This window comes from Malaclemys terrapin, chromosome 3 (genome assembly GCF_027887155.1).
Source record: "Malaclemys terrapin pileata isolate rMalTer1 chromosome 3, rMalTer1.hap1, whole genome shotgun sequence".
Taxonomy (NCBI): Eukaryota; Metazoa; Chordata; order Testudines; family Emydidae; genus Malaclemys; species Malaclemys terrapin.
This window is the reverse complement of record NC_071507.1, coordinates 30,694,825-30,709,444: the sequence shown is the minus strand read 5'-3', so window position 1 is coordinate 30,709,444 and position 14,620 is coordinate 30,694,825. Positions and strand designations below refer to the sequence as shown.

Sequence of the window (14,620 nt, the reverse complement as noted above, 5' to 3'; positions counted from 1 at the left end):
CAACAGCACCCCACAGCCAGAAGAAGCAATTGCAGGAAAAGTCCTGTTCAGTCCCTCCAGATCGTGCAACCCAGAGATGGAATATGCTCAGTCACTCTGTGGGGAGAAGCAATACTCAGTGCAGATGTAATAAAAAAAAAAGTTCAAGCCTTTAGGCAAATGTTTAAATTAAATGTTTTATTTTTTTTTTAGAATTTTGGGGGGAGTGCAAGAATTTCAGAATGAACAAGTCAATGAAACTGACAGAAAAGTTTCATGAATTTGTATCAATGAATCTGTATTTTTTTTATGTAAAAAGGTTTTATGTTTTAAAAGTTTTAACCAGCTCCTGTGTCCATGAGTTTTAAAGTACCTCAAGGCTGGGGTACAGATAGAGTGGAATTAGGCCTCATTGTTTGAGAGTCAAGGAACCACAGAATCATAGAAATATAGGGCTGGGAGTCCTCAAGTCCAGCCCCCTGCGCTGAGGCTAGCAAACCTTGACCATCCCTGACAGGTGTTTGTCCAATCTGTTCTTAGAAACCTCCCAATGATGGGGATTCCACTACCTCCCTTGGAAGCTAGGACATTGGCAAACCAGCCAGCCTGTGTATGACCTATAACAACTTAACAAGAAACATTGCAATTGTATCAAGACAATTCATTTGTATGTGAATTTCAAAGAAATGTACTAGACTAGCAATCATCAACTCATTCATTCGTAGTAATAGAAATCAAGGGTAGATGCTAAGTGTATTTGTCTGTGTTTACCTGTATCTTGTTAGAAGTTTAATGATGTAACCAGAATAGCTTGTAGATGTTAATTTCCTTTCATGTCTTAACTGCCTTACATTATGTATGCAAACGGTTAGGTTAACCTTAAGATTAAAGATGTAAGATACTGCAGGAAATGAATAATATTATCAACAATTGTCTTCAGCTTAACTATCTCTGTGACAATGAATGACTGTCTGTTGTCTTATAAAAAGAACAGGAGTACTTGTGGCACCTTAGAGACTAACAAATTTATTAGAACAAGCTTTCGTGGGCTACAGCCCACTTCTTCGGATGCATATAGAATGGAACATATATTGAGGAGATATATATACACACATACAGAGAGCATGAACAGGTGGGAGTTGTCTTACCAACTCTGAGAGGCCAATTAAATAAGAGAAAAAAAAACTTTTGAAGTGATAATCAAGATAGCACAGTACAGACAGTTTGATAAGAAATGTGAGAATACTTACAAGGGGAGATAGATTCAATGTTTGTAATGGCTCAGCCATTCCCAGTCCTTATTCAATCCTAAATTGATTGTATCTAGTTTGCATATCAATTCCAGCTCAGCAGTCTCTCATTGGAGTTTGTTTTTGAAGCTTTTCTGTTGTAAAATAGCCACCCGCAGGTCTGTCATTGAATGACCAGACAGGTTAAAGTGTTCTCCCACTGGTTTTTGAGTATTATGATTCCTGATGTCAGATTTGTGTCCATTAATTCTTTTGCATAGAGACTGTCCAGTTTGGCCAATGTACATGGCAGAGGGGCATTGCTGGCACATGATGGCATAGATCACATTGGTAGATGTGCAAGTGAACGAGCCCCTGATGGTATGGCTGATGTAGTGTAACTGGATGACCTGTGTATGCATAGTAAATAGGATGTTAACTTCAAAGTGATGAGTCTTTGTGTGCTCAACAAAGAAGAATCCTCAGTCACATGCTGTGCTCAAAACACTTAACAGCCCGCTTTGGCTATAAAAGTGAAACCTTGGGCCTGATCCTTTCATCTGTAGTCTGCTTAAACTTTGAACAGGGAAAGGGTGAGCTGTAGGAAGGAGATCTTCCAAATAATTATTTGGAATACCCTGGAAAATGCATGGAAAGACTCACAGACTTTATATCTAAGCTGCTTTTGGATTCTGACGTGTTGGGATGATTCCAGAGAGACTTTTACAAGTCAGCAGTTTATTCCATCCCTGCTATGAGCCTGAACTATTAACACTGAAAATCACTTGTATGTATATTGATCTTTTAACCATTTGTAACTCTCTTCTTTCTTTTCCCTTTAAAAAATAAATCTTAGATTTAGTTATTAAGGATTGGCTGAAAGCATGTATTTAAGTAAGATCTGAAATAGTCATTTACCTGAGGAGTAATGTGTCCTATCCTTTGGGATTGGTAGAAATTTAAATATAGTGAATAAGGTTTTCAGTAACCTCTCACTATATTAGACTTGGTTGTATAGATCGGAGCCAAGGGCTGGAATGCCTAAAGGGGACTGTGTTTGGCTTGTTAATCAGTGTGGTACTTCAAAAGCTCTTGTGTTACTGGCTTGGTGGATCTAATTATAAAATAAACCACCAGTTTTGGGGATTGTCTGCCCAGTTTCTTGAAGTTTGCCCTTAGTGTGGCCCATCCAGGCACCCAGTCACAGAAGCCTATTTCAGAGCTTAACTACATTTATAGTTATAAAGCTTTTCCTAAATCCAACCTAAATCTCCTTTGCTTCAGATTAAACCCATTACTTCTTGTCCAACACTTTCAGTGGACATGGAGAACAATTGATCTCCATTCTCTTTATAACAGCCCATAACATATTGGAAGACTGTTGTCAGGTTCCCCCTCAGTCTTCTTTTTGCAAGATTAAACATTCCAAGTTTTTTACCCTTCCTTCATAGGTCAGGTTTTCTAAACCTTTTATCATTTTTGTTGCTCATCATTGGACTATCTCCAGTTTGTTCACATCTTTACTCAAGTGTGGTGCCCAGAATTGGACAGAGTACTCCAGCTGAGGCCTCACCAATGCTGAGTAGTGTTGGACAATTGTCTCCTATTTCTTGCATATAACACTCCTGTTAATACACTCTAGATTATGAGCCTTTTTTGCTACTGCATCACATTGTTGGCTCATATTCAATGTATGATTCACTGTAGCCCCCAACTCCTTTCTAGTAGTACTACTACCTAGCCAGTTATTCACCACTTAGTTGTCCATTTGATTTTTCCTTCCTAAGTGAAGTACTTTTCACTTACATTTATTGAATTTTATCTTGTTGAATTCAGTCCAATTCTCCAATTTGTCAAGGTCCTGTTGGTCAAATTGCTTGCAATCCCTCCCAGTGTGGTGATTTTATAAGCATACTTTCCACTCCATTAACCAAGTCATTAATGAAAATATTGAATAGTATTGAACTCAAAAGTGACCCCTGTGGGATCTCAGTAGATATGTTATCCCAGTTGGACAGCAAACCATTGATAACTACTCTTTGAGTATGCTCTTTCAACCAGTTGTGCACCCAGAGTAAATTCATCTAGATCACATTTCCCTAGTTATGAGAATGTCAAGTGGGACTGTGTCAAAAACCTTACTAAAATCAAGATGTACCACATCTACTGCTTCTCCCTATCCACAAGGCCAGTAATCCTGTCAAAGATGGAAATTAAATTGGGTTGGCATGAATGCTGACTATTCATTATAATACTATTATCCTCTAGGTGCTTACAAATTGATTGTTTCATAATTTGTTCCAATATCTTTTCAGGTATGGAAGTTAGGGTGACTGTCTATAATTCCCTGTGTCTCTTTGTTCTTCTTTGTTAAAGATCGGTACTATGTTTGCCCTTCTCCAGTGCTGGCAGTCCTGGCAAGGGTTTTATGCTCCATCTCTGATAGCAGAAGGATGTAGACTGAGGTTCTCAGGTACCAAGACACAATCTATATGCAGTGCTCCAAAGCCTGAAGAGAAGCAACCAAAGAAGGAACCCTAATAGACTCCATGATTATGATAGCTCTCTTGCCAGAAGCTAGATTCTATACAGCCCAGGAGGCAATATCCACAGTGAGATGCTAGCCTCAAAGTGTCTCAGCATTCGTATGGAGTTTAAGTCTTTGTGGCTTCGTGCACATCTGTGAAACCATTTACTGGATTACATCTAAAACCTCTGCAGTAGTAGTCACAGAATTCTTGGGGTGGCCTGAGGTACCCATCTACATTTCATCACTATTTTAGCTTTGTGGACTCTGCACAAGACTCATCAGTTTGCTGAAGCGTAAACCTATTCAAATGGCTTGTAAAGCTTTCTTCAAATCTATCCAAATCCTAACAAGCAATACTACAGTGACAACAAGGAGTCTGGTGGCACCTTAAAGACTAACAGATTTATTTGGGCATAAGCTTTCGTGAGTAAAAACCTCACTTCTTCGGATGCATAGAGTGAAAGTTACAGATGCAGGCATTATATACTGACACATGGAGAGCAGGGAGTTACTTCACAAGTGGAGAACCAGTGTTGACAGAGCCAATTCAATCAGGGTGGATGTAGTCCACTCCCAATAATAGATGAGGAGGTGTCAATTCCAGGAGAGTTGACCTGGAATTGACACCTCCTCATCTATTATTGGGAGTGGACTACATCCACCCTGATTGAATTGGCTCTGTCAACACTGGTTCTCCACTTGTGAAGTAACTCCCTGCTCTCCATGTGTCAGTATATAATGCCTGCATCTGTAACTTTCACTCTATGCATCCGAAGAAGTGAGGTTTTTACTCACGAAAGCTTATGCCCAAATAAATCTGTTAGTCTTTAAGGTGCCACCAGACTCCTTGTTGTTTTTGTAGATACAGACTAACACGGCTACCCCCTGATACTTAATACTACAGTGGTTTAATAGGACAACTGCCAAAGAGGCAGACATGTCAGAATCTGCAGTAAGGTAGCTCCATTAATTCTTCATCTGCTAGGGAAAGACAATGTCTTGCTAGACTTCTTGACCAGAGTTTACAATCTACAGCATAAGTGGTCCTGCTAAACACACTTCTTCATCAACTATTCCTCAATCAGGGCAAAACCCAGGTTGCTTCTTATGTCACTGTCAGAGAGACAAAGACTGACTAACATCTCAGGATACACTCTGGGGCAAAAAGGACCCAGTATCACTGACAGATGTCTATGCTCTTCTCCTGGACTGGTGTCAGGAATTCCTCTGTACATTCCTTCTGATTCAATTGATCCAGAAAGTCACTTAGGGTATGTCTACACTACAAAATGTGGTCGATTTTATAGACATTGATTTTTAGAAATCAATTTTATACAGTCGATTGCATATGTCCCCACTAAATCCATTAAGTCGGCGGAGTGGGTCCTCACTACCATGGCTAGCATTGACTTACGGAGTGGTGCACTGTGGGTAGCTATCCCACAGTTCCTGCAGTCTCCGCCGCCCATTGGAATTCTGGGTTAAGCTCCCAAAACCTGATGAGGCAAAAACATTGTCGCGGGTGGTTTTGGGTACATGTCTTCAGTCGCCCCTCCCTCCGTGAATGCAACGGCAGACAATCGGTTTGCGCCTTTTTTCCTGGGTTACATGTACAGATGCCATACCACGGCAAGCATGGAGCCCGCTCAGCTCACCATCACCACTGCTGTTGTGGGCAAGTATACCGTGGGGGCTGCTGTGATCCAAGTAGCCAATGCAATCATTGACATTGTGTTATCAAGGGTAGTGACTCTGGGAAATGTGCGGGCCTTTTTAGATATTGGGTGCATCATATTCCTGTCCTTTGTCATTGGTGAAGAAGTCTTGCAGCCATACATTCCAGTCCAGTCGGTGCTGTAACACCCCATAGCACTTCTGTGGTTGACACATGTAACAGCTCCAGGGCTCTTGCTCTTTTGCCCTGGCCGAGGTACCTTGCCCTACCAGGACCTCCAAGCATTCGACACAGAAGCACTTGCAGCAGCTGGGATAGATACACAACAGCAGCTCCTTGCCTTCACAGCAGACAGTGCAGTAGGACTGGTACCCATCCTCGTCAGACATGTAGAAAAGCTCCAGGAATCGATCCCTGCAAGTCTGGCAAAGGCCCCCCTTAAACAGTGAGTGGAATGTGGCTGGGTTTTTTCTCCCACATGATAAGGATCCTGTTGTTGTTTGTGACTTCGGAAACCATTTGCTTTCTGCTCTGGTCCTCCTCCACCCATTCTTTGCCGTTGTTGCAGAAGTTAGTCTTTAGCCGCTTGGCTGGCGGTTCTGGAACGTCTTCCCTGCCCGGCTCCTAGCAACCTCCAGGGCATGGTGTACAGCTCGTCGATAGGAGACCAGCTTATTAAATGTGGAATGGTTGAAATGCTGCCTAAAAGCCATCTGACCGACCAGCTTGTCTGCTGAAATCTCGGAGAACTTCCTGTCCCCAAACTATTGCACCCAGCACATTCCAGAGATTGCCTGACTTTTGGACTGTAGGAGACGATGATTTCAGGCCACCAGAAGAAGCCCTTGATCTTCCCCCACACAAGCTCCCCAATTCCAAAATCTTTCCCATCCTGATATTCCACCACTTCCCCTGCACTCTGCTTTCCTGCTCCCCAGCGATGAGCTTGGGAAATCCGTTCTGGTCCTCCTGGGTGCTGCTGGCAGACATGGTACTGCTGCTCTGGGAGGACTCCTTGGAATCCTCCTCAGTGAGGTCGATCAGGGGCATCTGGACAGACATGGCCATTCTCCTCTTAGAGCACCGAATGGGAGCCAGAGACTCCAGGTCATTCTCTTCTTTAAGTTTTGTCTCATGGAGATTCAGTCCTGCCTGGAATACCATGCGAGCTGGAGGCTTCTGCCTCAGGCTGCTCTCCCAGCCGGCAGCACCGTGTAGTTGCACCCACCCCAGCCTACCCCTTGCTCCCATGGCTCATGAAGCCTGGACAATAGTAAGGAGCAGTTCAACTATAGGCTGAGCAAATGCAGATTGATGGTAGACTGTGCCTTTGGACGTTTAAAAGCTTGCTGGCACTGTTTGCTGACGAGGTCAGACCTCAGCGCAACCAACATTCCCATTGTTATTGCTGCTTTCTGTGTGCTCCATATCTGTGAGAGTAAGGGGGAGACGTTTATGGCAGGGTGGGAGGTTAAGGCAAATTGCTTGGCATCCGATTTTGAGCAGCCAGACACCAGGACTATTAGAAGAGCACAGCAAGGCATGCTGCACATCAGAGAGGCTTTAAAATCCAGTTTAATGACTGGCCAGGCTTCGGTGTGACAGTTGTGTGTGTTTTTTCTTGATGCAAACCCGCCCCCTTTGTTGATTTTAATTCTCTGTAAGCCAACCACCCTTCCCCCTTCAAAATAAAGTAACTATTGTTTTGAAACCATGCATTCTTTCTTTATTAATTAAAAAAAATGAGATAACGGACAAAGTGGCCTGGGTGGTGTGGGGGAGGAGGGAAGAATAAGACCACATTGCTTATTATAGCCACACTAAAAATCAAATTGTTTGAATGACAGCCTTGTGTTGCTTGGGCCATCCTCTGGAGTGGAGTGGCTGGGTGCCCGGAGCCTCCCTCCCTGCGTTTTTGGGCATCTGGTGAGGAGGCTATGGATCATGGGGAGGAGGGTAAGCGGTTATACAGTGGATGCAGCAGGGGTCTGTGCTCTTGTTGTCTTTCCTGCAGCTCCAACAGATGCTTCATCATGTTCATTTACTCCCCCAACAGATGCTTCATCATGTCCATTTGCCCCCCCATTAGCCTCAGCATCACGTCCTGCCTCTGCTCTTTGCGCTTATTTAATTCTTTCCTGGTCTCTGTCACTGAATGCCTCCATGCATTAAGCTGTGCCCTATCAGTGCGGGAGGACTGCATGAGCTTGGAAAACATGTCATCGCGAGTGCGTTTTTTTCGCCTTCTAATCTGCGATAACCTCAGGGACGGATATGATAGAGGGAACGTAGAAACATTCTATGCGCTACGATTCTGGGGGGAGTGCATGGTCACCTGTGCTGCTGAGTGCTGCTGAGTTCACCATGCTGACCAAACAGGAAATTAAATTCAAAGGTTCCCAGGACTTTTCCTGTGTAACTGGCTAGTGCATGGGAGTTCAAAGTGCTGTCCAGAGTGGTCACAATGGAGGACTCTGGGATAGCTCCTGGAGGCCAATACTGTCGATTTGTGTCTGCACTACCCCAAATTCGACCCAGCAAGGTTGATTTTAGTGCTACTCCCCTCATCGGGGAGGAGTACAGAAGTTGATTTTAAGAGCTCTTTAGATCGATGGAATGGTGGTGTGGATGCAGTCATTTTTAAATCGACCTAACATGGTTAAATTCGACCTAATCCTGTAGTGTAGACCAGGGCTTAGAAACCTGAAAGGATGGAATTAAGATGCTTTTGATAATTCTGACATAAGAGTAGTAGGTTTTTTTTCCTCCAACCTTCTGCAACTGATGTCAGAATCACATGTCCTGCTCCCCAGTCTATCGGATCTCCTATGTCTGGATTGGGGTGGGATTTTACACACAGATCAACACACCCTGACAACTCAACTTCTGGAATGTTGAGAGCAGTAGATAATGTTCTTCTGAGATCTGAAAGATCCTATTGGAAAGCAGGAAGTCTTTCACCAAACAATCCTACTTGATTACTTGGAAGTGATTCTCTACCAGAGCAGCTCAAAAGGAAGTAGAACTGAGAATGACTCCTCCAATCTGGGAGAGGGGTAGATCTCTCCCTCTGTTTATTTTTTATCCAAGGAGAGGGAGTTCACCTCTACCTTTACTTTGTCTCTGGTACACTGCCGCCCAGTGCCTTGATCCTAATTTCAAGGAGGGTGACTTCCCCTCACAACACCTAGGGTTCCATCTACACAAAGTCTTGTTGTTCAGGCTTTCTGCTCATGAAGGGATTCCACCTGAAATGATTGCCAATTTTCATTTTAAAGTAGAAAACATGTTTTCTCTAAACAAAGGCATCAAACTGTGTCAAAAACAGAACATTTCCTTTTTCTTCTGCTTGTAGCTTAAAAATAGCCAAAATATTTTATCAACTTTACAAAAGATTTTCAGCCTTAGAACTTATATACTAATCATATTTCAGTTGGAATGACTTTTACAGGGGGAAAAAAAAGATAAGACCCTTAAAAAACAAGGTTGTGCTGATACAACGTTAGCTATCCCAATGTGAAAAGTGTGACTATAATCTCTGCTTGAACTAAGAATGAGATTGGACATTTGGTGACATGAGGATATTTTAGCTGCCCAAAATGCCACAAAGATAAAAGATGTAAGCCTGAGAGTATGAGGGGAGAAACACTGAGTATGACTAGGTAATGATGCTGTTCTGTAAAAAACAGAGAACATCTGTATAGACCACTGTCTGGCACTGATTTATGGCAAGGTAATTCTGTCTCTCACTTGGAAGAGTAAATTACATTTCTGTTCAAGATGATGTGGATCAGCCTTGGGGCCTGATTCTGATCTCACAGGCATTGGTGTAAAATGAGGAGTAACTCCAATGAAGACAAAGGGGTTGTGCTGGTATAAAACCAATAGAAGCAAGATTAGAAACAAATCCATTGTGTTCTGAGTGATGTTCATTCAAATTGGACAAATGGCCCAGATCCTCAGCTATACCAAAGCTCTGTCCAGTGTAGATGGAAGTAAGATATGAGTCAGTTTCTGTTCTGAAAAATAAAAGCAAGGAGATTAAATGTACAAACACTGAACAAAACACTTGGTGGATGGAACTGTGTGGGGCATCTTTCCCCCTCCTCTCAGCTATCCCCAAGTATGTGATACTACACACAGTCTTTCAAGCAGGTTCTCCTTCACAAGTGAATAAACAAACAGAAAACAGTCTTTTAATTCACTCTTTGTTCTCAGGCTTCAGGGTCACCCTGCCCAGGGATCTCCAGCACCCTATTCCTGTAGCTTAAAAATAGCCAAAATATTTTATCAACTTTACAAAAGATTTTCAGCCTTAGAATTTATATACTAATCATATTTCAGTTGGAATGACTTTTACAGGGGAAAAAAGTCGTTCCATGTTCCTGGCAACTTCCCATTTCTAGTCAGCTCAGGTCCATTCTTGAGCAGCTTCAAACAACTTGAAACAGGACATGTTAGTTCTCATGCTTCTGAGCAGCTTCAAACAGGATAGGTTAGTCCTCATGCTGTCACTTGGACTGCAGAAAGGCAACTGAATGCATTATGTGCCTCCAGCGCTGTCTCCCTGAGCATCTGGCCCCTTGCTCTAGGGACTCACCGTAGGAGTCAGCTCCCCTCCACCATGGCTTCCTTTCCTCTGGCACAGTTGTCCCTATCAGTCCCTTGGCCTAGCCTTTAGCAGCCCTTTATAGGCTCAGGTGTAGCTTAGCCCTTTTAATTGGCTGAATTGGGCTCACCTGCTGTGACAGAGGGACCTGGGCCCAGTCTACTAACAGAGTCAACTACCCCGTAACAGAGGATAATGAGAAAACTGAAAAGTAAGTCCAGAATGTCCAAATTGACATTAATTCTGTGATCAGACTCTTTGGGCTCAGTATCTTAAAGAAGAGGCAGAGTAGGAGGAGAAGAATAAACCTTCGAAAAGGTGATTCAGTTCCTTGTCATAACAATTTCAGCAAATTGTGGTATTTCAACGAGAAGAAAAGGAATAGGAAGAATGCTGAAGAAACATGAGTCATTTCTTACGCAATGGAGTGTCAAGTTCAGAAAGGTTATGGATTAGATTTTCTCTCGTACCCCAATTGCCCCCATACTGAGACCTATAAAATTCTAGAGAGAGTGACAAAACTATTGGAGATTTGTGGACTGGCTGTTTATCGCCTCTTCTTTCAGAAATCTAGTATAACAGCTAGGAGAAAAATTATTTGACAAGTGTCATTAGAACAACAGTAGGGCAGAGATTCTATATTTGTTGTCTCCATGGTATTCTGATGCCTCTAAATATATAGAAGAAGCTACTTCTATCATTACAAACCTCTGAGCAGCTTCAAACAGGATAGGTTAGTTCTCATGCTGCAGAGAAGCAACTGAAAGTATTATGCTTCTCCACAATGTTCTGTCCTGAGCCAACAGGGTAGGGTGCCTATAAGGGAAAGGAGACTGGCGCCATCCACCCATAGTATCATAGGTCTTCCAGGGGGCTCTTTTCGATCCTGAAAAGACCTCTCTTTATTAGATTTTTACAGGTTATGAATCCAGTTGATGTGAGGCAAACATATTTGTGAATTTCAAAGCAGTGGGGTTCTGGTGGGGAGGTCACCAGTGCATTAAATCCTGGGCCCAGGTGCTGGAGGAAGACATGAGAACCCTGGGGTGGGTGCCATCCATGCTGATAAGGTTGAAGCTGTCCCAGACAGTGAATTTCACACAGGCAGTTAGGCTGCTTATCAATGAGATGTGCTAGTGTAATACCATAGCCAAAGCTACTCAAACTAATACATCCCCCACCAATGGCAGCTTCCAACAGCTCATTCTTTAAATGCACTGTTGGCCAGATACAGGTTTCCTTCTTTCTCTCATAATGTGAAATTTTCTCCCTAAAATTAAACTAGTTGGAGGAGGAGGGCAGGTAACATTTGGTCCTGACCAGTTCTTGGTCTGAAAGCGGACTGATATCATGGCTAAAAATGGTTCCATATACCGCAGGAAAGGGAAGATTCACTGCACTTCCAATGATAGTTGGAGAGTTTGGTGTAGTGTTATAGTTTTAGTGGCACTCATCTTGGGGAATATACTTATAACTCATGGCTTCATCACTCATGAGTAATGTGGCCATCCTAAAATGACTGCCAGTAAACTTTTTAATAAAAAAATATTGTTCTTATTCAAACTTTCCCAAATAATGACCATTATAATTATCAGAAGCAGTCCTCTTCTTTAAGGTGGTTGGATTATTAGCTCTTGTCCTAAATTTCTCATCAGGGGCAAATTTCTGCTTTCAAGGGCTGATCCTCCATGGGTCCTTATGTGAACAGCACCATTTACTTCAATGGAGCTATGCCAATTTTCACCCAGAGCTGATTTGGTCCTTTTTTATACTTGTGTAAATTCCACTGAAGCCCTCAATGAATTTGGCCATATGTTTAGTTGGAAATCAGTCTAGTTTCACGCTAGATTTGGTTGCAAGCCAGAAAAATTTCTCTTTTGAAAATAGAAACTGTTATTATCTTAAATTTTTTTTTCTTCCTAAGCCCCAGCAGCGACTCCAGGCACCAGCACAACAAGCGTGCGCTTGGGGCGGCAAGCCACGGGGGACAGCCTGACGGTCACTGTGAGGGCAGAAGGCAGGCGGCTTTTGGCGGCATGCCTGCGAAAGGTCCGTCGGTCCTGCAGCTTCAGCAGCAATTCGGCGGCGGGGACGCCAATGGCACGGCACCGGCGGACCTCCCACAGGCATGCCGCTGAATCCGTATGACCAGCGGATCGCGCGCAGGCGCACCGCCGAAAGCTGCCTGCCTGCCGTGCTTGGGGCAGCAAAAAACATAGATCCACCCCTGCTAAGCCCTTTTATTTAAAAAAGGACAAATTTTATTAAATTTTACTAATTGTGACTTTGTATGGAATATGGGAGGCACTTTATGATATTCATACCAGTATTTTAATATTGTAATGAATTGTGCCAGATATGCCATGTAAGGTATCTGTGAAAATGTTATAATTAGCCAAGTATGATCATCTTGTTTTTATGTTTGTATTACACTGGTCTACAATTTTTGAGAAGTCGTCTGCTTCAGAGATAAAATGTGCTATTTATTATGTAATTTGATGTGCTGAATTCAAATATGACAATTAAAACAACTGATTGGCTATTATTTCTAAGATATTTAAGTTTTTACATTTTATGTCTATGTATATTGTGTAGATAGTAGAGTTTTAATCATAAATTGTAAACCTAGGTCTTTTCATGTGTTTATGGTTGCTTTACATGATAATATTTCACCTGTCCTGTTTATGTAACACTTTAAAAATCAGCAAAAGGGTTATATAAATAAAATTTATTATGAAACAAAAGGCAAAAAACTATTATGTACACTCACTCACTCATACTCATGCCTGTCACCCCAATCAGGGGATGGGCCGCCAACCATAGATCTCCAGAGTCCTCTATCCTGGGCCATTTGCTCTAACTGGTTCCAGGTATAGCCCATTTTTATGCTATCAGCCTGAAGGTCGCGTCGCCAGGTATTTCTTGGACGGCCTCTTTTCCGCTTGCCTTGGGGATTCCACCGCAATGCCTGTCTAGTGATGTTGGTTGGCTGCTTGCGTAGTGTGTGTCCTATCCAGCCCCACCTTCTCCTTCTAATTTCTTCCTCTGCAGGAAGTTGATGGGTCCTCTCCAAGAGGTAGATGTTGCTGATGATGTCTGGCCAACGGATCTGGAGAATCCTTCTAAGGCAACTATTTATGAAAGTATGGATCTTCCTGGTGGTTGTCCTCCAGGTTTCAGCTCCATACAATAAGACTGATTTCACGTTGGAGTTGAACAGTCGAATCTTTGTTGCCAAAGACAGCTCTCTGGAGCTCCAGATGTTCCTGAGCTGTAAGAAAGCTGCTCTTACCTTACCGATCCTTGCTTTGATGTCTGCGTCTGTGCCACCCTGTTGGTTGATGATGCTGCCTAAGTAGGTAAAGGACTGCATTTCTTCCAGAGGGCTTCCGTTCAGTGTGACTGGGTCATTACTGATGGAGTTAATCTTGAGGATCTTGGTCTTGTCCTTGTGGATGTTGAAGCCAACCTGTGATGATGTGGCTGCCACTACGTTGGTCTTCCCTTGCATCTGCTGTTTGCTATGCGAAAGGAGTGCAAGGTTGTCGGCAAAGTCCAGGTCATCAAGCTGGGTCCACAACGTCCACTGGATTTCGTTCCTGCGCTCATAGGTGGATATCTTCATAATCCAATCAATGACCAGGAGAAAAAGAAATGGTGAAAACAAGCATCCTTGACTGACTCCAGTTTGCACTTGAAAGCTGTTCGTAAGCTGCCCTCCATGGATCACTCTACAGTGTATGCCTTCATATAAGTTCTTAATCGGGTTAACCACCTTTACTGGGATGCCATAATGCCAAAGGAGCTTCCAGAGAGTCTCTCGATCCACGCTATCGAATGCTTTCTTATAGTCAACAAAGTTGATGTATAACGAGGAGTTCCACTCCATAGACTGCTCGACTATGATGCGGAGCGTTGCTATCTGGTCCGTGCATGATCTATTTTGCCGGAAACCTGCCTGCTCATCTCGTAGCTGTGGATCGACGGAATCCTTCATTCTAAGAGGACTCTGTTGAAGACCTTCCCTGGCACTGACAGAAGTGTGATTCCTCTGTAGTTGGCACAATTGCTGAGGACTCCTTTCTTGGGGATTTTAATAAGGTATCCCTCTTTCCAGTCTGCCGGAATCACTTCTTCTTCCCATATCTTCTCAAAGAGGGGGTACAGCATTTCCACTGAAGCATCCAGATCTACTTTCAGGGCCTCTGCTGGGATATCGTCAAGTCCAGCCGCCTCCCTGTTCTTCATCATAGTGATGGCTTTTCTGATCTCATCTCTGGTTGGTCTGTCACAATTGATTGGAAGGTCTTCGTTGGCTGGGTCAATGTCTGGTGGATTTAGTGGGTCTATTCAGGAGTTCCTCAAAATGCTCCGCCCATCTAGTCATCTGTTGTTCTATTGCTGTTATAGACTTTCCCTGCTTCTCTTTGACGGGATGTTCTGGCTTGCTGAACTTTCCAGACAGTCGCTTGGTGACGTCATACAGCTGTTTCATATTACCGTTGTATGCTGCCTGCTCCGCTTCTGCTGCCAGTCCATCCACATAATCTCTCCTATCCTTCTTAATATTCCTCTTCACTGCTCTATGGGCTTCAGCA

The 14,620-nt window shown here is 43.2% G+C and overlaps 1 pseudogene; it reads right to left on the bottom strand.

Annotated features, from left to right (window-relative positions):
- Window positions 1-5,511: 5,511 nt before the first annotated feature.
- Window positions 5,512-6,664, bottom strand: LOC128833758 (DNA (cytosine-5)-methyltransferase 3B-like; annotated as a pseudogene).
- Between the last annotated feature and the right edge of the window lie 7,956 nt (window positions 6,665-14,620).